This window comes from Macrotis lagotis, chromosome 5 (genome assembly GCF_037893015.1).
Source record: "Macrotis lagotis isolate mMagLag1 chromosome 5, bilby.v1.9.chrom.fasta, whole genome shotgun sequence".
Taxonomy (NCBI): domain Eukaryota; kingdom Metazoa; phylum Chordata; class Mammalia; order Peramelemorphia; family Peramelidae; genus Macrotis; species Macrotis lagotis.
In genome coordinates this window covers 57,141,101-57,163,164 of record NC_133662.1, presented here as the reverse complement: position 1 = coordinate 57,163,164, position 22,064 = coordinate 57,141,101, and the positions used below count along the sequence as shown (strand labels likewise).

Genomic DNA, 22,064 nt, shown 5'->3' with positions numbered 1-22,064 from the left:
TAGCTGACTTTGAGGCCATGTTCATCCTTAGTGAAGGTTTTTGATAAAGTGGTTGAAAAACATCATGCTAAAAAGCCTGGGATCAAGGATACATCCTTGTTCCACTCCACTGGTAACCTGGAAATCTCAACAGCATTGTCCACCTCCCAGAACCCAGGCATGCATGTCATGATGGAATTAACATACAATACTGATGACCTTCTCCAGGCAGGAAGTCACCATCTTCCAGGTGAAGCATCAGCCTATTGAGAAGGACTCAGCCAAGAATCTTACCAGCAATGATTCAAAGAGAAATACCCCTATGAGTGTCACAGGTCTATCTATTCCCTTTACCTTTACAGAGATGTATGATAGAAGCATGCTTGAATTCTTGGGGGATAACCTCTTAATGCCCTATAATTTGGAAATTTTCAGTCAGTTTTTGGATGAGAATGAACCCCCCACCTTGTAGATCTCAGCTGGAATACAATCAGCACCAGGTGCTTTGCCATTTGAAAAAAAAATCTTCAGTTGGAATTTCATCTAGGAGCTGATTGACTTCAACTTGAGGTAAAGGGTCAATGGCTTCTGCATTGATTGATGATGGTCTCTTAAGAACACTATGGAGGTGTTCAGTCCTTCTTTCTAGGATCATGTCCCTATTATTAAGCAAAATGGATTCATCCCCACTGAGGAGCTGAGATGTACCATAAGTTTTTTGGGCCATAAATAACCTTCAGAGCACCATTGGTTTGTTACTATCTGCATAAAACTGATTTTCATCTGCCTTCTTACTGAACCAAGAGTCCTGCATCTCTCTCTAAGCTTCATTTGTACTTTATTTTTGATGGAATTAAATGCTGCCTTCTTAGAAATGGATGAACTCCCCTGCTGATATACTCTGTGGAGTTATCGTTTTTCAATTAACAGCTTCTGTATTTCCCCATTATTTTCATCAGATCAGTCCTGTTGTTGTGAGTGTTCTGGTCCAGATGAGCAAATGCAGTGCTATACACCAGATCTTTGAAAGCTGCTCCTTTTCTGCTCCACTGCTCCCGACTGTGTTGGTTCAACTTTCTCTCCAAGTTACCAATGAATTGTTACCACTCAGATAGACACTCTAATCTCTTGATATTAATTCTGCTAGTAGTCATTTTGCCTTGGGGCCACCGCTTTGATTGAATGTAAATATTTAGCTTGGAGAGGATGTCTAGACAAGCAATATTACAAGGAAGAGGAAATCTGAACAAAATAATGACAAAACATGATTCTAGAGAAAGGATTCAAAGTCAGTACTATGTGTGTACATGTAGGATGAACAGTACAGAAATTAGTTTTACTTGACTTTACATGTTTGTAATAGATTTAATTTTTTTTCTTTTTGCAATTAGCCAGGGATGAGGATAGAGAGGGTAAACGGGAGGAAAAAGTGTTTTTGTTGAATTAAAAAAAAATGTTTAATGATATAGAAATATATATGTGTGTGTATGTGTGTGTGTGTGTATTATACATACACACAAACACACACACATATACACATACACACTTAATGGGGTGAAGAGAGAAAAAATTTGTCTTTAGGAGTATCACTTGTCAGTGTTATGGAGGATGGACCGAGAAGGAATATTTGAGATAGGAGACCAATTAGAAAGTTATTAATAAACCATGTGATAGTTGATGAACTAGTAAATGAAACAATGAAGAAGTACTTACAAAAGATGTAGATTTGACAAGGCTTGACCTCATATTACACATGAGGAATAAGGAAGAATGAAGAGTCAGTGGTGACTCTGAATTTACCAATATGAATGATTCAAAATATGGCAATATACTCAAAAATAATACTTTTCTCATCATGTGGCACCCAGAATTAAACACTGTATTCCATATGTGATATAACCAGGAGAGAAGACATACCCAATCCCAGCCAAGATCAACTCATTTGTCTAGGATAATATATTTCCCAATGAAGCCCAAGATCACATTAACTATTTGGCTGTTATATCACATAGCTGATACATGTTGAACTTGAGATCTATCACTTTCAGGACTTTTTTTTTTTTAGAAAATCAATTTATCATTTGTTTGTTTGTTTGTTTTGGGGTTTTGCAAGACAAATGGGGTTAAGTGGCTTGCCCAAAGCCACACAGCTAGGTAATTATTAAGTGTCTGAGGCCTGATTTGAACTCAGGTCCTCCTGACTCCAGGGCCGGTGCTCTATCCACTGTACTACCTAGCCACCACAATTTATTATTTATTTTTAACAATCTTAAAAATTTTGAGTTCCAAATTCTCTCTCTCCCTCAAGCCCCAACAACCCACTGAGAAGACAAGCAATATATCAATTATACATATGAAATTATATAAAATATATTTCCATATTAATCATATCAGAAAAGTAGGAAAAATAAAGAGAGAAAATTATATTTCAATTTGCACTGAGTTCAATAGTTCTCTCTCTTGGTGTAGATAGCATTTTTCATCCTGAGTCCTTTGGAATTGGCTTGGATCATTGTATTGACTGGAGTAGTTAATTTTTTTTCACAATTGATCATCATTTCAATATTACTGTACTGTGTACAGTGATCTCCTGTTCTCAATTGTCTTTGCATCAGTTCCTGCAGGTCTTCTCAAGTTTTTCTGAATCTAACCTCCTTTATTATTTCTTTTGGCACAATAGTATTCCATCATATTTACATAACATAACTTATCCAGCCATTTTTCAAAAGAGCTACTCTAAATATTATTGTACAACATGCTTTTCCCTTTTAAAAAAAATCTCTTTAGGATACAGACATATAGTGGTATTGTTGAATCAAAAGATATTCATAGTTTTATAACTCTTTAAGACTTTGTTCCAAATTGTTTTCCAAATTGTTGGTCCAGTTTACAACTCCACCAACAGTTCATTAAAAAACCTATTTTTTCCTTATCCCCCTTCAGTATTTGTCATTCATTTCTGATAGAAATGAGGTGGTGCCTCAGAATTGTTTCTCTAATCAATGTAGTGATTTAGAGCATTTTTCACATGATTTTAGATGGCTGCCTTTTCATATCCTTTGATCCTTTGTCAATTGGGGAATGGTTCGATTTTTATAAATTTGATTTAATTCCCTACATATTTGAGAAATGAGACCTTTATCAGAAATTTGTTGTAAAAATCATTGATATTACTTCATTTTCAGCAAAATGAAGTTTCTCTGATTATTTTCTTTTAAAGTAAGTCTGTTTTTGTTTTTGCTTTGTCTGAAATCCTGATTGCTGCTCTTGCCTTTTTTGCTTTATTTACAGGATAACAAATTCTGCTCCAAATACCCTTATTTTAATTGTGTGTTTTCTGTTTGAAGTGTGTCTCTTGAAGCAACATATTGTTGGATTCTGATTTCTAATCCATTTTGCTGTCTGCTTTCATTTTATGGATGAGTTCATCCCATTCACATTCACAGTTATGATCCCTGCTATTGCCCTTTATCCTGTTTTCTTCTGTTTATTCTTTTCTTTATATTTTAAATTCTGTGCCTCCTCAAAAGTCTGTTTTGCTTCTGACCTTTGCCTCATTTAATCCTCCCCCCCTTTTTTTATTCTCCCTCCTCACTTTCTATTATTCCTTTTCCTCCTACTTCCCCTGTTGGATAAGTGAATGTGTATAGATAGTCTTCCCTTTCTTAACCAATTCTGATGAGAATGAGATTCAAGTATTTCCAACCACCACCACTCCCATGTTTTTCACTACTGTAAAAGCTCTTCCCTGAATGCCTTTTTTAAGTGAGATAATTTCCCCCTTTATTCCTCTCTCTTTCCCCCTCTCCCAGAGCATTCCCCTTCCTTACCCCTTTATTTTTTTTTCATCACTCCAAGGTTATCTATTCACCCCTTGCCCTCTGTCTATGAAGACACCTTCTAACTGCCCTAATAAAAGATAATATTCCTAGGATTTACTTGTATCATCTTCCCTTATAGGAATGTAAATAGTCTAATCTTATTGAGTCTTTTATGATTTTTCTTTCATGTTTACCTTTTTTAAATTTCTCTTGAGTCTTGAATTTGAATATCATATTTTCTACTTATTTCTGGTCTTTTCATTAGCCATGCTTTAAAATCCAGTTTCATTAAATGTCCATTTCCTCTAAGTGAAAGATCATATTCAGTTGTTAATGTTTTTTTTTTTGCAAGACAGTGGAGTTAAGTGACTTGCTCAAGGTCACACAGCTAGGTAATTATTAAGTGTCTGAGATCACATTTGAACTCAGGTCCTCCTGACTCCAGGGCCGGTGCTCTATGCACTGTGCCACCAAACTGCCCTTAGTTGTTTCTGGATAAGTTATTCTTGTAATCCTAGCTTCTTTGTCTTCCTAAATATCACCTAAAATACAATATTCCTGGCCCTCTGATTCTTTAACCTAAAAGGAGCTAAATCTTGTGAAACTGACCAAGGCTTTATGATATTTGAAGGGTTTCTTGCTGTTTGCTTGCAATAATTTCTTCTTAATTTGGAAGCTCTGAAATTTGGCAGTAATAATCCTGAGAGTTTTCATTTTGGGATCTTAGGAGTTCATGGGTGAATTTTTCCAGTTTCTATTTTATTCTCTGGATAGAAGACACTAGATTGTTTTCCTTTATAATTTCTTGAAATATGATGTCTAGGCTCTTTTTTTAAAAAATATATCATGACTTTCACTAATCTTTATGTTATTTGACCTGGATCTGTTTTCCAGATGAGTTGGGTTTTTTGTTTTTATTTGTTTGTTTGTTTTGCAAGGCAATGGAGCTAAATGACTTGCCCAAGGCCACACAGCTAGCTAATTATTAAGTGTCTGAGGTCAAATTTGAACTCAGGTCCTCCTGACTCCAGGGCTGGTGCTCTATCAACTGTGCCACCAAGCTTCCCCTTAGTTGTTTTTCTAATGAGATATTTCACATTTTCTTATACTTTTTCATTCTTTTGATGGTGTTTATTACTTCTTAAAGTCACTTAGTTTCTGTTTCTAAAGTCATTAGTTTTTATTTGCCCAATTCTAATTTTTAAGGAATTATTTTCTTGAGTAAATTTTTATATTTCCCTTTCCATTTAGCCATTTCTTTTTTGGAGGTTTTTTCCTTTAATTTTGTGCCTTTTTTTTATCATTTGGTTAATTCTATTTTTCAAGGGTTTTTTTTTTCAGTATTTTTGTGCCTCTTTTACCAAGGTAGTAACTTTCTTTTCATGATGTTTTTCATCATTCTCATTTCTTTTCTTATCTTTTCCTTCTATCACTCTTATCTCTTTACCTCTTCTAGGAATTCTTGTTGGACTTGTGTTCAGTTAGCATTTTTCTTTGAGGCTTTGCTCTTAGATATCTTTGTATGTAGTCATCTTCTGAGTTTGTGTCTTGAACTTTCCCACCAATATAGTAATTTTTTAATGATCAAGTTCCTTTTTTGTTGTTTATTTTTCTATTAAAGTTAGATTCTGCTCACTTGGGTATGAAAAGACAATGTCCCAGTTTCAGGCTTTTTTATGTTGCTGTTTTCAGAGCTAGGTTGGTTTGGGGGGTGGGAGGCGCACTATAATTCTTTTATTTCTTCCAAGGTGGTGTGATCCAGGGAGAGATGTGATCACTACTCTACTGCTCTGTGCTCTGCTCTTTACTTAGGAAAGGTCCCTGCCCTCCTTCAGCCACAATTGCTGGCACTCCTCTCTGCCTTAGAACCATGACCAGGGCCCCATCTCCCTTCTGGCTGAGCACAAGCACTCTCCTCTGACCTGGAACTATAACCCAAAATTCTCTGTGGACAAGAGTTGTCAAAAAGCACCAGACCCTGTACCCAGTGTTCTCTTTCTGACTTTTTGTCTGACCCCATTACCTCTCCCAAAGCTGTTGCTACCATTGCAATGGCTGCTTCTAATGTCCAAAGTTGGTGTTGCTGCCATGGGTGCTTCAGGCCAACCACCTCCCTAGTGACACAGATATCTCTTGCCAACCAAGTTGTCTTGGGCTAGAAAAAAATGTACTACCCTAACTCTTCTTTGGTTCTGCCACTCCAGAATTCAATTTGAAATATTACATTTTAAAGTTGTTTGAAAATGAATGTTGGGAGAGTTCAGCTGGATTGCCGCCTTTAGGCTCTCAACCTCCATCTTGGCTCCATCCCTCTCATTTTTTTTTTCAAATGAATTGCTTTCTATCTATACATTTGTATTTTGTACCTTCAGATTTGGTCTTTTGGGCCTAAGTGTAAGGTTTTCAGCCCAATATTTCAGGCTGTTATCTTTTTTGGATCCTGGCTGTCATTCAAAAGTTAAGCTAGGTAAATTTTAGAGAAATGAGGCTATAAACCCCTGAAGATTGAAAGTCTCTTTTCAGAAAGCTCAATATAGATAATCTAGAGATAGTGTATATGCAGTGATTCTTTAAATACACACACATACACACACACAGTGTGTTATCTTTTGTTTTTATATCCATTTCTTAATATCTCTTTCTCCTTTTAGCCAATTAAGTCATTAATTATAGCATAGAATAAAAAAAAGAAGAAAAGCACACTATAAGATCAACTGACATGTCAGATAAATCTTGTAGTATGTGCAAACTTCTACACCCAAGATGTAAATCAAATTTTGAATGAAATAACAAAATCATAGTATTAGAAGAGGTAGAAAGATCTCCCAATTTTGCAGGGAAGGAAAAAAGGTGCATTTTCTTATCCCTTCTCAAGAACAAAGGTTAGTCACTATAACTATGCAATTTTCAATTGTTTTTGTTACCTGTTTACCTTTACATTGTATCATTAGGAATAGACTTCCAATTTCTTCTTCATTCAATATTCATTCTTCCTCTTCTTCTTCTTCTTCTTCTTCTTCCAAATTTCCTTGAATTTTCCATATTCATAATTTCCTAAAGTAATACTCCACTATATTCATGCATTGCATTTTATAAGCCTAGCTGCAAATGATGGATCTGTGAATGTTTCTGACATTGCAAGGGGTCCCTGTCTTTTCTTCTTTAGTTGATAAGAATGACAATGTAAGGAAGCTTGGTCCATCTGTGGACATATTTTATTTATTACTCAAGTAAACTTGGCATTGCAAGATTAAAATGCCAGGATTGTTTTAAAAGGTCAAATGACAGTTTGGCATATTTTTATATCTTTGAAAAGTTATTTTGCTACATCTGTTCACACTGGAGCAAATGCTGAGAGACACAATTGTGAAGTTTTTTCTGTATTGAAGAGCTTCAGTTTTGTCTTGTTGAAAAACCTCTGGCTTTCCCTGCTCCTTGACACATACTGTCAGAAAAATTATTGTAGTTGACCCCACTTTGTAATTGTGATAAATTTAGTCAACATGGAATTGACTTTAATTTTTCTATGTTTGATTGGAAGAGAAGAACAGATAGATGGCTCAGCAAATAGAATCAGGAAGACTTAATTTCCATGAGTTCAAATCTGGTCTCATACACTTATTAACTGTGTGTATCTGTATGTGACTAGGCAAGTCTGGAAATAGCAAACCACTTCAGTCTCTTTGCCAAGAAACCCCCCTAATGAAGAGTGGGACATGATTGAATGACTGAATTGAGGTTTAATTTTCACTTTAAAGACTAGTTGAGGTGTTTTTAAGGGGGGGGGACAGTAAAAGAAGTGAATCTGTATCTGTTATTTTGTGGTTTAGGAATATAGGAAAATAGGAAGTTCTATCACTTACCATCTTAAAACAGGAGTTTTTAACTTTTTATATATTGTGGACTTCTTTGTCAGTTTTGACCTCTTCTCAAAATCAAATTTTTAATGAAATAACAAAATCCTTAAAATTACAAAGGAAACTAAAAATAAAGATGTAATGTTTTCCCATCCTAGTTCAAAGACTCCCTCAAATCTATCTGTGAACCCTTTATTTAAAAGCCTCATCTCATAAAATTACTACAATACCAAGAGGTTAGGCATCATAGTATTAGAAGAGGTAGAAAGATCTTGGGAGTCTGAGAGGGAGAAAAAACTCAGTAGACATATAGTCCAATCCATCCTGAAAAAAAGAATTATCCCTACAAATGTACTCAATAACTGGTCATCTCACCTTTACTTGAGGATTTCTCAGTAAGAGGGAACCAATACTTTGGAGGCAGCCAATTTCACTGTGATAGCTCTAATTGTTAAGGAGTTTTTTCCTGATTTTAAGCCTAAATTTACCTCTTACTTCCATTGTTCTTATTGAACAAATATAATCCTTCTGGAAACCCTTGACAGTACTGAGGACTTTAGATGTAAGAATTTTCTTTTCTGGATCTTCACTCTCTGGGGCTGCAGCACCCATAGAAATAGTTACCAGAACTTCTATCTCCATAGAAATGGTTTTCCAAGATGGAAATTTCCAAAATGGTTTTGAGAACTGAGCTGGAAGCAAGATTTATGTTTGAGGTAGGGGCAGGGGGATTCACACATGTTGTCTAGGGTTCACATGCCTGTTGTTGGCAGTTGGACAACAGTTAGACTTGGTGATGCCAAGAAAGATTCTTTAGTCATTGCTCTTCTCAATGTTAGATGTAGGATGCGGATTTGAAGCAGTTCTGGAGGTCTGGGGAGAGGGAAAATATGGCAACACCTGGGTTGTCTCCATCAAGCTTGGTGTGAGTTTTAACTTGAATGCCACATGCTACTTCCTGTTTCTATCTTGGGGTACTTCAATTAGGCTGGAGTCTTTCCAGTGTATAAAACAATGAAACATTCCCTCAAACTTCCTTTATTAGTTGGCTAAAATATATATAAATGTAACTATGAATCAATATATCTATGCATATATATATATATATATAAAACTATATATGCAGACAAAATGTGTGTTATTCATTGGATTTCTAAAATAAGGTATAATTATTGCAATTCATACAAATGAATAAATTTTTTTCTCTTCAAAAAGCACAAATTTAAGTGTTTAAAATTACAGTTTAAAATTTTTTAATTAAAAAATTTAAATTAAGATTTTCTTTTTTTTAAAAAAAATGTTTCTTTTGATTGATTTTCTTTGTTCTATTAATGTGTCATGATAGACACAAAGATTCTCATCTGGGGAAGCTAGGCAGCACAATGGATAGTGCACCAGCCCTGGAATCAGGAGGACCTGAGTTCAAATATGACCTTGGACACTTAATAGCTACATAGCTATGCAACCCTGGGCAAGTCACTTAACCTCATTGCCTTGCAAAAAGCCAAAAAATAAAAAATAAATTAAAAGATTCTCATTCCTTGGTTTAAATTAAAATTGTGGATATGAAAGAGACTTTATAATACAGTTCACTCCCTTCTCTGAGGCTGGTAGAAATTAAGTGCTAGTTACAAGTAGATCTTGGATTAGAACCCTGTTTTCTGATGTTCTTTTCACTAGAGTACAACTTTTTCCTTCTGCAAAATCACTGTTGATGGGCAGGTATACCTCTATTTAAACAAGACATAGTCTCAAAAACTTTTATCATTTGAATAATTTCCCCCTTTGGTTTATTATTAAGATTAAAATGCTTTACTCTTTTCTTATTGATTTTTTTGTTAGTGGTGGCTCATAACACTTTAGCCTGGTTTTTCTTCTGTTCCCTCCTTTCTCCAATTAAGTAGTTAATGATCTGTAAACAGAACACAATTTAAAAGAACTCTATAGTGTATTCTTTTGTAATGTGAAAAATCACTTCCCTTCATCTGTTTTTCAATTTGGATGTTTTCATGAGGCATACTAAAGCACTACAGTACTGACCTTTAGATAGAAAAAGTAGAGCTGGTCAGTCTCTCTCCTAAAATCTAGATTCCAAAATGGTATGCTTATTGTTCTATATCTTTTTGTATGATACTAGGAAAAACTTCATTTTTACATTTCCTGGAAATATATATTTATATACATACATATACATATATATATATATATCCATCCATAATCTTATAATAATACATAGAAATGTATTTGGGTGTAGTATATGCATTCAGAAGGCACAAAATTCCAAACTAAGTCATAGGCCTAGTTTCTATCCTCTATAGATTTAGGTGTATTTGATCATTTCTTGCATTCATGTGCTACTTTCATGGATATTTACTGTGGCAAAAATCTAAAGAAAAATGAAAAAAAAAATAGCAGGATTTCATGGAAGTCCGTGAAAAATAAGATTGAAGAGATATTCAAGATCATAAAGCGTAATCCCCCCATCTTAAAATTAAGAAACAAAGTGTATTGGGAGATAGGTGTTTGCACATACCCCATCAGTTTGCTTGACTGATCCAAACTCTCCATGTCTAGGGGATACTGGAGAACTTGCTTCCAGAAGAATCATGATTATGTGAAAAGGACGTGAAGTCTCTTGGTTAGATTGTGGAGCACATATGAATATTTTTTAATTGACCTTAATCATCTTAATCAGCTGGAAGATGTGAGGAATTTTAATTGGGTTGGCATCAACTATGTCTACTTTACTGTCTGATGGATCTTGGTAACTTACAGATTCTGAGTCTGGTAAGGGAACTTGTAATAAAAGGAAGGGTCTTGGAGTCATCTCCCCTTTAAAGTCATCACCCTCAGAAACAAGCCTCAATCCTCGATCTTTTTGTTTGCTTTCTTCCACTCTAGCTAAAGGGAATGGAGATTTAGACAAAGAAGAAAAGTTATAGGTCATTTACGATGTGAGGAAATTCCGGAAGCCAGGTATATACCCTTCCCCACTTTAATTCTCCCTTCTAATAAAGATACCTGATACAATATCCTTTGAAAAAAATAGTAAGCTAAATTCTTCACTCTTAATTCCCCACTTCTCAAGTAAGGGAACATTTTATTGTTCCTTTTCAAAGAAAAAGTTAGTCATTGCATTTAATTCAAATTTGTTCACATTTTACTTTGTTGTTCCTTCATTATTATTATTATTATTATTATTATTAATGAAAATTGGGTATATTATCTGTGAGGGCTAGAAAAGGGAACAAAAGGTGATACATCCCAGAGTTTTTTAAATGAATGTCAATATTAAAATGAATATAACTATGCTCTAATTTTAAGTATTTTTATCCAATGACAAATCAGTTGATATGCTATTGATATTATGTATATTAATTTAAAGAACTTTATTTAAAACCTGTTTCTTCCAGGAAACCATGCTAGGCAGAAAAAAAAAGCAAAGATCAAACTGCCCTTACCCTAAAGGGTTTACATTCTATTAGGGGGAAACAAGATGAACAAAAATAAGAAAGCGCAATTTATACAGGTAATGTGGCAGGGGGCGGGTCAGGGAGTTAATGAGGCAGTTATTATCAAGAGTAGGATTAGGATAGGTCTTGTATAGGAGGTAACTCTTAAACTGAACCTTGAAAAAAAGTTAGGAATCCTAAGGGATAGAGATAATATTCTAAAGCACAGAGGTAAGAATCAGAATGCCCTGTGGTCAACCATATGTTTGCCAGTTTGCCAGGACTAGATGGGTCATAGAAGAGATTAATATTCAAAAATCCAACTTTACCTATTGACTCCCTGAAATGAGAACTGTGGCCATTGTTTGAAACTAAAGCAAAGCAATAGCTACCACAAAGAGGTAAGGAGAGAGATATGACAGCCAAGGGAAAATCAATTTAGTATATAAGCTCTTTTACAAAAGATTGGAGAGAAGGATAACAAAAGATTATAAGCAGTATCACTTCAAAAAGCAGTGGAGGGGAAAATGAACCTACAGAAAGTTTAGCAGGAAACCCAACCAAGATTATTCTCAAGAAATGTTGTTGAAGAAACTGATCAGAAGAATAGCAAATAGATGAGAAATGGAATCTATTTATTATTGTTTCTAGAATAATCTACTCTTACCATTTATGAGAAAATCACCACATTTGGACCCAGAACTAGATTTGATACATGAAGTAGAAATACTATGGAAAAAATGAACTCATAGAAAGCATCTGTACCCAACCACATACATGAGGAAATCTGAGCTGGAAGCAACAAACATTTAAAGACTCTCAGGAATGGTTTCCAAAATATCTCATACAAGGAAGGATTCTTAAAAAAATGGATTCTTATATAAACAACCACAGTGAAAACTTTTTTAGTACCTCACTGATTATCAATATCAAGTAAAGTTTAGAACAGGACCTATGCTCACTGAAGGCTTTTAAACACATTCAAATGGAACAGGAAAATCCTAAAAGCAATGAAGTTTTACTTGCAGAAGAAATTTACTGATAGTCTTAAGAACACTCCAAGACTTTCTCAATGAGATCCATGATTCCCTCAAGAAAGATCAGTCTAGCAATTCACTTAGGAAAAATCAAATGGATAAAAGAGGAAAGGAAAGGGAATAATTAACCTACTTTTTGCTAAGGTTTGTGCTAAGTAAGCATTTTACAATTTTTTCATTGGATTCTCACAACAACCCTTTGAGGTAGATGCTATTATTATTCTCATTTTACATTTGAGTAAACTAGGCAAATAGATTTTAAGTGACTTGCCCAGGGTCATACAGCTAGTATTTGTCTGAGTCTGGATTTGAACTCAGGTCTTCCTGACTATAGTCCCAGTTCTCTATTCACTGTACATTCTAGCTGCCTTAGAATGAACCTCCCCAGATTATGGCATGTTGTTGAATACATGAGCAGCTAACTCTGTGTGTGTATGCAAGCATGTAAAATAATCTCAGAACCTGCAGATAGTAGAATTGGGTGCATAATAGAATAGGATGAAGAAAACAGACTGGACAAAATTTAGGAAATCATAGGACACTTTCAGTAATTCTCAAGCTGCCTCATGCTGTCAACTCATATACTTTTCACATCGCTATTTTTCTGATGAGCCTTTACAGCTATGAATCATTGAAGACCATAATCTAAGAAGAATCAAAATTGCATGTGACCCCTGAGGCAGTGGAAAAACCTATAGTGGGTGCAAGTAGACTAAAGTATTTTTACCACAATGACTTGCCTATAAGGAGACATGATAAAGGACACTTTTGACTGGAAAAGGAGATGGACCTTTATGGAACAAAAGTTAGAGATAAGAAGTGAAGTGTGAGTTCTAGATTCTTATCTATAAAGTATTTAAATATCCCCAAGCAAGACCTTTTGGCATATCTACATGGGTAGATTCTCTGATCAAGAATCACAGAGGATGGAGAATGCATCAATATGACTTGAATATTGAAATATGACTTGAAATGTCAGGGGTAAAGCATAGGGATAGGGTCAAAACCTAAGCAGTTACAGAAAGCATAAAACATGATTTACATTTTATACCTAGCAATTTGACAAGGATATCTATGACTCTGAATAGACTGGCTAATTTTGAGTACATAAAGATTTTCCTCATTGTTTTCAGGAAAGTTCGTATTTCTTTGGGAGCAAGGACTGCTTTACTTTTGTATTTATGCCTCCAGTGTTTGGCACAGGGCTGCCACTTAATTCTTCTAATTGGATTGATAGTTAATTGCAGGTGGGTAGCAGTTATAGAACTAAGCTTTGGAAATAGCCCTCACTGGGTTTTTTAAATATCATTTATAGATATGCAATCATTCCCTGAATTTCTGCTTGTATCCCTCTCCCTTTCTCCTCCCATATAGCCACCCCATATAACAGAATTTTTTTAAAAGAAAGTTTAAAAAATTAGTAAAAGTAATCAATATGTTGAAAAAAGATGCTATATATTCAGTATTGTATATCTATTTCACTGATTCTTTTCTTGAAATGAATTCCTCCTTAGCGCTGACAGTTTGTTCTGTTCTCTCAGTCTCTTAATTGAATCCTGTGGATCCTTAATAATCCTTGGAGTTCAAATCTAAACCCTGCTACTTACTACCTGTGAATTGAGAACATCTCACTTTCCTTCTTTGGATCTTGACATTATCAGTTATAAAAATGAAGGGGTTGAATTGAAATCATTTTCATCTCTAAGTTTAGTAATTTTATCCCTCATGACCTCAAACAAGTCACTTAACCTTTCTGAGACATTTTCTGACTCAAATATAAAGGTATATAAGTATAGATTGTCATCACTAAGACTTTAAGTAAAAATTTAAATGGTTTATGTGAAAGAGCTTTGATGGCTATAAAATTCTATATAAATATAAGTTACTATTATTTTATAATGATGAAATGGACCTAGGAAGACTAAATGACTTGCTTATAGTCACATAGCAGAGTTAAGACTAGAATTCAAGTCTTTTAATAAAGTTTGTTCACACTGGATTGATTCAGCAAATAATTGCTGAGAAAATGATGATAATCAAAATTTTTTTGACTTCACTTCAAAGAAAATGGCATAAGAGGCATTGAGGAATAATAGATGATGAGCTAGTCTTAGAGCCAGGGAAGACTTGTGTTGAAGTCTCTCTTGCCATATATTGTGACTCTGGGCAAGTTACCAACCTCTCAGTGTTCTAGACCACCTCCTAAGACAAAATTGCAAGAAAGATGCCAATTTGCCTTTGGTAGAGGAAGTTCCCTATCACAATGAAATTGAAAGGTCTTGTCCCTATCTCTATTACTTAAAAATAATCAAGGATGATAGCTATGTGCAAGAAGAATAAAAAAGCTGAGTGAAGAGAGCAGATCCAAGAGACATAGTTGATTTCATGAAGTTTATAGTCAAATATGACACCGTTATCAGATGAGCCCTTGTCTCAGGTTCCCCTGAATAAATTCTGAAGGTCACTCCCTGTTCTTCAATATATCAGTGCTGAATTGGCTCCAAAATCTGAATTATGGGACACTGGAATTCTTGAGGCTTGTTCCCTTGATCTCTCAATACTCATCAGTTTGAAGTTTCCAATCTTTCATCTAAAAGGGGAAAGAACAAAAGAAGCAAAAAGGAGGCAGCTAGATGGTGCAGTGGATAGAACATTGGTCTGGATTCAAAAGGACCTGAATTCAAATCCAGCCTCAGGCACTTGATACTACCTGCTTGACCTTGGGTAAGTCACTTAACCGCATTGGCTTGTAAAGAAGCAAAATGGGCAAAGGAAAAGGACAGAGGCCTGTTTTAATGGAACCAAGCTCTCCTGTTATAATATTGTTTCTCATTGGAAAATGAAGTAAGAGAGCAGATGAAGAAAATGGTTCAAACCAACCAAAGCCCTTTGGAGGCAACTCAAGTATCAGTTCTGCCAACTGCAGCCCATCAAAGAAGCTGCCATGTGCCACGTGATTAGCAGACCAGAACTAGTTACAGAATGTCTATGCACGCTCCATAGTCATTCCAAGGCACTTGTGTTAACTCTCATCACAACTCTCTTGGAAGCAAGATTCCCACTTCTCCATATCAGGAAAATTCAGAGCTAGCTGAAACAAAAGCTCAGTCAATGGCAGTCTGCTATTTGTTTTTGGTTTTTTGTTTGTTGGGGGGGGGGGAAGGTTTGCAAGATAAGTGTCAAGTATCTAAGGCCAAATTTGAATTCAGATCCCCCTGACCCCAGGGTCAATGTTCTATTTACTGTCACTCAACTGCCCCAAGGCAGCATTCTATTTGGATATGAACTTGGTGGGACCAAGTATGTAGAAACTGTGCTTGATCTGAGCCCACTGTTCCCAGGAGCTGAGATGGGATTGGGAAGAATGTGCTCCCAAGACCATGGTGGGAAACATTTTTATTTTTGTTTTTCCCTATATCTTTGAAGTATTCCTTTCTAAAAAACTATTTGATTTTAAGTGATTAAGGGATAATAGAATCAGAGGAAAAAAAATAAAACAAAATAAAATATAAAGGAAAAAATCCCTACTGAGTCTGATGAACACTTTATAAAAAGTATCTCTTATGTATCTCTTTCCCTTAATCCTAATTCCTGATGTCAAAAACTACTAATTTATAAATATGTTTAACAAAATCTGAGTGTAAAATGCTAACCTGACCATTCCCAACTGAGGCGAGGGGAGTGGGAAGGGAGGGTGGAGGGAAACTTTGTAACTTGGAAATATGCATATACAAGTGGATGAAAATAAATTTAAAAAAAAGGAAAAAAGGGACAACAGGGCACTAGCTTGAAAAGGTGACGCTATCAGATTAGTGTCAGAATCACTTTGCATGTACCAATCCTTGTTACACAATATCATTTCCATTTATCTATCCTACAGTTAGCAATTGACTTTTAAGTGATTTCTTGGTTTTCTAAGAATATTGTGCTTAGGCTGAAAACTTGTGGAAGGGAATGAGCCTTTAATGAAATGGAACTTATTATTCAATAAGTATCAAAGTTAAAATTAGATATGTTGGTTCCAGCTTTTTTCCACCACTTTATAAAAAGATTCATCTCTTAAATGCTATGGTAAAACCTTGTAAGTATGAACACAGCTCAATTTTACTTAATATACAATGGGGGGGAGATACATATATGGTAATTGTTCTGTCCTCTATATTTATCATGTCACTTAGAAATAGGTCTGAATGTGATTGACAGCTTCTTCCTCGGTAAAGACTAGATGGTTACTGGTTGTTTTGGTTTAAAAAACAATGGAAAGGGGCAGCTAGGTGGCACAGTGGATAGAGCACAGACCCTGGAGTCAGGAGGACCTGGGTTCAAATCCAGCCTCAAACACTTAATAATTGCCTAGCAGTGTGACCTTGGGCAAGTCATTTAACCCCATTACCTTGCAAAAACAAAAAAAAATGGAAAAAAAGTAGCTAAGTAACAACTAGATAGCACAGTGAATAGAACACCAGCCCTGGAATCAGGAGGACTCTGACGCTTACTAGCTGTGTGACTTTGGGCAAGTCACTTACCCAGGTGCCTAAAACAAATCAAAAACAAGCAAACGATAGAATGACTCTTCAGCAGAAGTTGGAGTGATCCCAAGCTGAGGGAAGATTGCAAAGGTAGAATAATTGTATGTAGGAGATTCTGACTAGTTTTATAAACACACACACACACACACACACACACACACACACACACACACACACACGGGATTTAGATCTGAAAGGGTCTTTCCAGATCTAATCCCACTTCCTTATTTTCTAGACCAGTAAACTGAGGCTTGAGAGGAACATGATTTGCCTAATTAACATTAAAACAGATAATTAGTATCTGAGGAAGAAACCAAATCTTCTCATTGTTCATTATTTGTTTTTTTAATCACTTTAGTTATCATTTGAAAAATTAGGTGGCTGGTCAGAGTTTTTATAAGTGAATTTTTAATCACTGTTGCTAAATTAAATGATTCACTGATGGATCTCAAAATTTCTATGCCATGAAAAGAAGGAATTGCCTGAATCTCAATAGTAAAGTTGCATCCATGGAGATATAGTGAAATCAGACCAGAAAGCAACATGTAGTATGAACAACTATTAGAAAAGGGAAAAGCTACTTTGAAGGAAATGTCAGACAGATGATTGAATAACCAAAGGGGAAAAAAATAGAAGTTGTAATGTTAGTTGTCTGTTCTATAGCAAATTGATGGCCAGTGTTAAAGCATATAAGTCTTATTTACTAGCTAGATGGGAATACATCAAGGATATTTATGGGCAGGAGATGCCAGGGAAAAGACCTTGGTCTTAGATTGTAGAGAACTTATTCCTACATGTAGCTATAAGGACCTCTAATTGGACCCCCTGCATGATTTTTTGCAGTGTCCTTTCATTAATATTTTTGAGGGGCAGCTAGGTGACACAGTGGATAGAACACTGTCCCTGGAGTCGAGTACCTGAGTTCAAATCTGGCCTCAGACACTTAATAACTACCTAGCTGTGTGGCCTTGGGCAAGCCACTTAACCCCATTTGCCCTGCAAAAACCTAAAAAAAAAAAAAAAAAAAAAAAAAGATAGTGCTTTTTGTTGTTCAGTTGTTTTGGTTGTATCCAATTCTTAGTGATCGCATTGAGTTTTTCTTGGCAAAGATATTGGAATAGTTTGCCACTTCCTTCACTAGTTCTTTTTTTTAACTGAGATCAATAGGGTGAAGTGATTTGTCCAGAGTCACAGATAAGTGTCTGAGGTAAGATTTGAACTTAGGAAGATGATTCTTACTGACTACAAACCTTAGACTCTTATCTACTAGCTGCCCCATAGATAATCATAGATTTTTTATAAAATACTCCATGATACCACTTTTCCCCAAAAAGAGGTTAAAGTGTTTTACAAACTTTAAGGTTAGATAATGATTTTATTGATTTAATTTTTTTCCTTCTTTGATCTCACATTCTTAACAATTACTTAAATGTAGTCTTATGAAACATTTAAGTAAATGAAGAGACTATGATCCACTATTCTCCAAAAACTGAATGGCAGTCAGAAGAATATAAGCTAAAATGGTTGTAAGAAGAATTGGGTTGTACACACACACACACACACACACACACACACACACACACACACGCAAGAACTGGTAAGGATCAGCAGACACTAGAGAAAAGAAAGGTCACAGAGCCTCCTTCTTTGGACATCTTTAAGAGTAGGCATAAATTCACACATTCCTTGGGCTGACCTAAATGATGTTTAAGCCTGGAGGAGTGTCCGTCTGTTACTAGATAACCTTTATGTCTTTTCCAGTCCAGTGAACCTATGGAATGAATACTGGCAATGAGTTATAGCTGGTTATTTTCTATATTTTTCATATTACATGTTGTATGTGGGTTAGTGTGAGGCTGAAGGGAGCAAGAAAAAAGTAAAAGGAAGAAGCAGCTACTTGGGCAAATTGAAATATTGGGTGAAAGCACTGGAGATTTGGAAATGGAGGTGACCTTGGAGGTCATCTAGTTCAACACCCTTATTTTACAGAAGAAGAATCGGAGGCAGTTTGGTCAAGGTCATACAGATGACCTTATCAATTTGAATCCAAGTCAACTAACCCCAAATTCACACATCTTTCTAGTGTCCCCCATTCTCTAAGTGGAAAAGGAAGGTAGGCTGTGCATGCAGGTAATGAATTAGAACTTAAAGGTTATTAAAAAGACTAGTTCCCTCCTTTCTGACTTGAACTTGGTTCCAAATCTTATATTTTTGCCATTTAGATTGTATAAGGTATAAAATGTGATACTTTTCCTGTAACTACTGCTTCACATTAAGAGAGTAACTAGACTTTTAAGTGCCTAGAAGTATTTTCATTCAGTGAAAGCATTTTTACATTTAATGGTAATAGTGAGTTACATTTTTTCCCCCTTCACTTGTAGGGAAAATGGCTGTCAAGGAATTCCTTAAAGAGTGTAGATTGAGTGAAAAGGACACAGAACAAAGAATATATCACAAGGGTGAAATGAAGAGGTTCTGTAAATAGCTGCACTATTTTCCTTTGAAATGTCTGGCAAGCTCTCTCGCCAGAACAGAGGATGCATAGACTGGTGTTACGTGCTTATGAATATGATTGGGAATTCAACATTGAGTCCTGGAAAACAAACAAAAATGTATCTTTCCCCCTAAGGGCCTCTGAAGCTCTTTCATTTTTGTAGGTGTAATCTGACAAATCATAGTTTCTTTTAACATATTCAGGAAAAAAATTGATCTTCCTGGTTTTCCTCTAGGTAATAGACACCAACTGTCTCTTACTCTCTTCATCCTAAAGAAAAGTAAAACAGGGACACATGTAAGACTTAAAATAGTACTTTATGCAGGGGATTTTTGAAAGTATATGTTGAACTCTATCTTTTCTGGCATGAAACAAACAACTTAACATGTAATGGGCTCCAGTTTTAGTAGGTTCCCATCTTTAAGTTAATAAGACTAGATAAAGTTAGTTTTCTGCCTGCTTCTCCACCTCTGTGATAAAGTGCATTCCTTTATGATTCAGCTTAAGCCCCACCTTCATAATGAAGCTTTTCCTTATCATTCCAACCACCAAGTCTCCTTCTTCTCCCCAAATTATTTTGTATTTATCTTTTATATTTCTACCTGCATACACATTATCTCCCCAGTATGCCTCAAGTTCCTTGAAGTTAGGGACAGGTTTACTTGTTTTTTTGTATTTAGTATGTTTTCCTGGCAGATAACAGTTACTTAATAAATATTGATTTATTGCTTATCTTCTAAATCATAGCTTTCAGTATTTTACAAATATGGTCTTTTTAATTTTTTTTTTTTACTTTTGGTTTTTTGCAAAGCAAGGGAGTGAAGTAACTTGTCCAAAAGTCCAAGGCTAGATTTGAACCAGGTTCTCCTGACTCCAGGGCTGGTGCTCTATCCACTGAGCCAACTAGCTGCCCAACAAATATGATATTTAATTAATTTGGAGGAGAAGGGAAGGTACTAAGATGTGATGGAGATATAAAAACAAAAAACATCAACAAAACGTAAAAAAACAAATGAAATTGATTATCAAGGCTGTTCTAAAGTGATTAACCCTCACAACAGAGGAAAGTAGGGCAGGCATGCAAGTATAACATTTTACAGATTTTACAGATGAGAAAAGCAAGATACAGAAGTTAAGTGATTTGTCCTGGGTCACCCAGTTAGTAAGGGTCTGAAACTGGGTATAAATTTGGGTCTTCTTGACTCTTAAGTTCAGCTCTCTCCATTGCTCATATTCTATGAGTAACTGTTTCTGGGAGCAAAGCATCATTCTTTGGTACTGTGGGAGGATACAAAGAATTGTAAGACATGGTGTTTACTCTCAAAGAGTAATATAATAATCTAATTGTAAAGACTGAGTAGAGATACAGTTTTCTTGGAATCTTGAAGTTCAGGGTGGGTGGAGGGATTAGCATTTCAGGGAGTAGGAAAATGGAAATTTGAGAAGAAACTGAAGTATATATATATATATATATATATATATATATATATATATATATAATTTTTAAAGACATCTTTTGCAGATCTAATCTAGGATAATATTAAATAAAAACATAATAGTTTTAAATTGCTTTATTCATAAAATTCTAATGTTATATTGAGAGGGGCAAGACAGGAGAGGATAAACAGTGATACAAGGATTAAATAACTGTCCTAGACAACAATACAAGAAAGAGTTTATAACAATTGCCACAGGAGTAGTAGAGACTCTCTGTGCATTCAGAGAAGGGAGAGTTCACCAGGTTAAAACCTCTCTCCCTTTGAATGACTGAGAAATAAGGTGTTCTGCTGAGAGTTAATTAACCATTTTAGAACAGCCTTTATATCATTCTCATTTGTTTTTTAATATGGATGCTTTCTGTTTTTTTTATAATACCTGTTACTTCTTAATACCTTCCCTTCTCCCAAAAAGTATTAAAAACTTCATTTATACCAACAGCCTTGCTTTAGTGAGAACAATTGAATGCAGTTCAATTTAAAAAGCATTTATTAAGCACCCTATATGTATAGATATAAATATATATATACATATATGTATATATATGTATATATGTGTGTATATATATATAATATATATAATGTGTATATATATATATATGTATATATATATATATATATATATATATATATATATATATATATATATATATATATATATATATGGAGGAGTGGGGATAAGAGAGCACAAGCTTCATAAAGGTAGGTAAACATGGGAGACAGTGTTGTTTCTGGAATTTAAAGAAAGCCAGTCAGATTGAAGCAAAGAATATGTGAAGAGGATCAATAGGAAAGAACACCATCTACCGCTTTCTCATGATTGACAGTCTTATAGGATTACAATTCTGAGCATTAGTGACTTACACAGTTTTGTAGATGCAGAAGTTGTGGGGGGATGAACCAAATCGCCATACCATCAACGACATTATAATGATAACATTGTTATAAGTAGCATTTATATTTTATGCCAGATACTATTCTATGTCTTTTACACAGATGATCTTATTTGATCTTTAAAATAATCCCGAAAATAAGTGTTTTTATTCTTCCTGTTTTACACTTGAGGAAACTGAGGTTGGCAGAGGTTAAGTGACTTGCCCAGGGTCATTCAGCCAGAACTGTCTACTGAACTCAGTCATAGTAATAACAACAATAATAATATTTATGTAAAGTTTTAAGGTTTGCAAAGTGCTTTGCATTTTCGCTATCTCATTTGATCCTGTAAACCTTCATGTGTTTGACCTTAATGAAGAATTAAACTAATATGTGTTAACTTCCAGTTTGTCCTAATAAAGAACTAAGGCTAATGTGTTAACCTCAAGAGTTTGATCTTAAGAAAGAATAAATGAAATTAGATTATGTGTTTTATTGAGTTCTCTAGATTTGCCATTGCACATGC

At 35.1% G+C, this 22,064-nt stretch overlaps 1 protein-coding gene across 1 annotated transcript in view; it reads left to right on the top strand.

The window, feature by feature from the left end:
• Positions 1 to 22,064, top strand: part of B3GAT2 (beta-1,3-glucuronyltransferase 2) — a 92,125-nt gene that overhangs the window by 18,314 nt on the left and 51,747 nt on the right. The window lies entirely within an intron of this gene.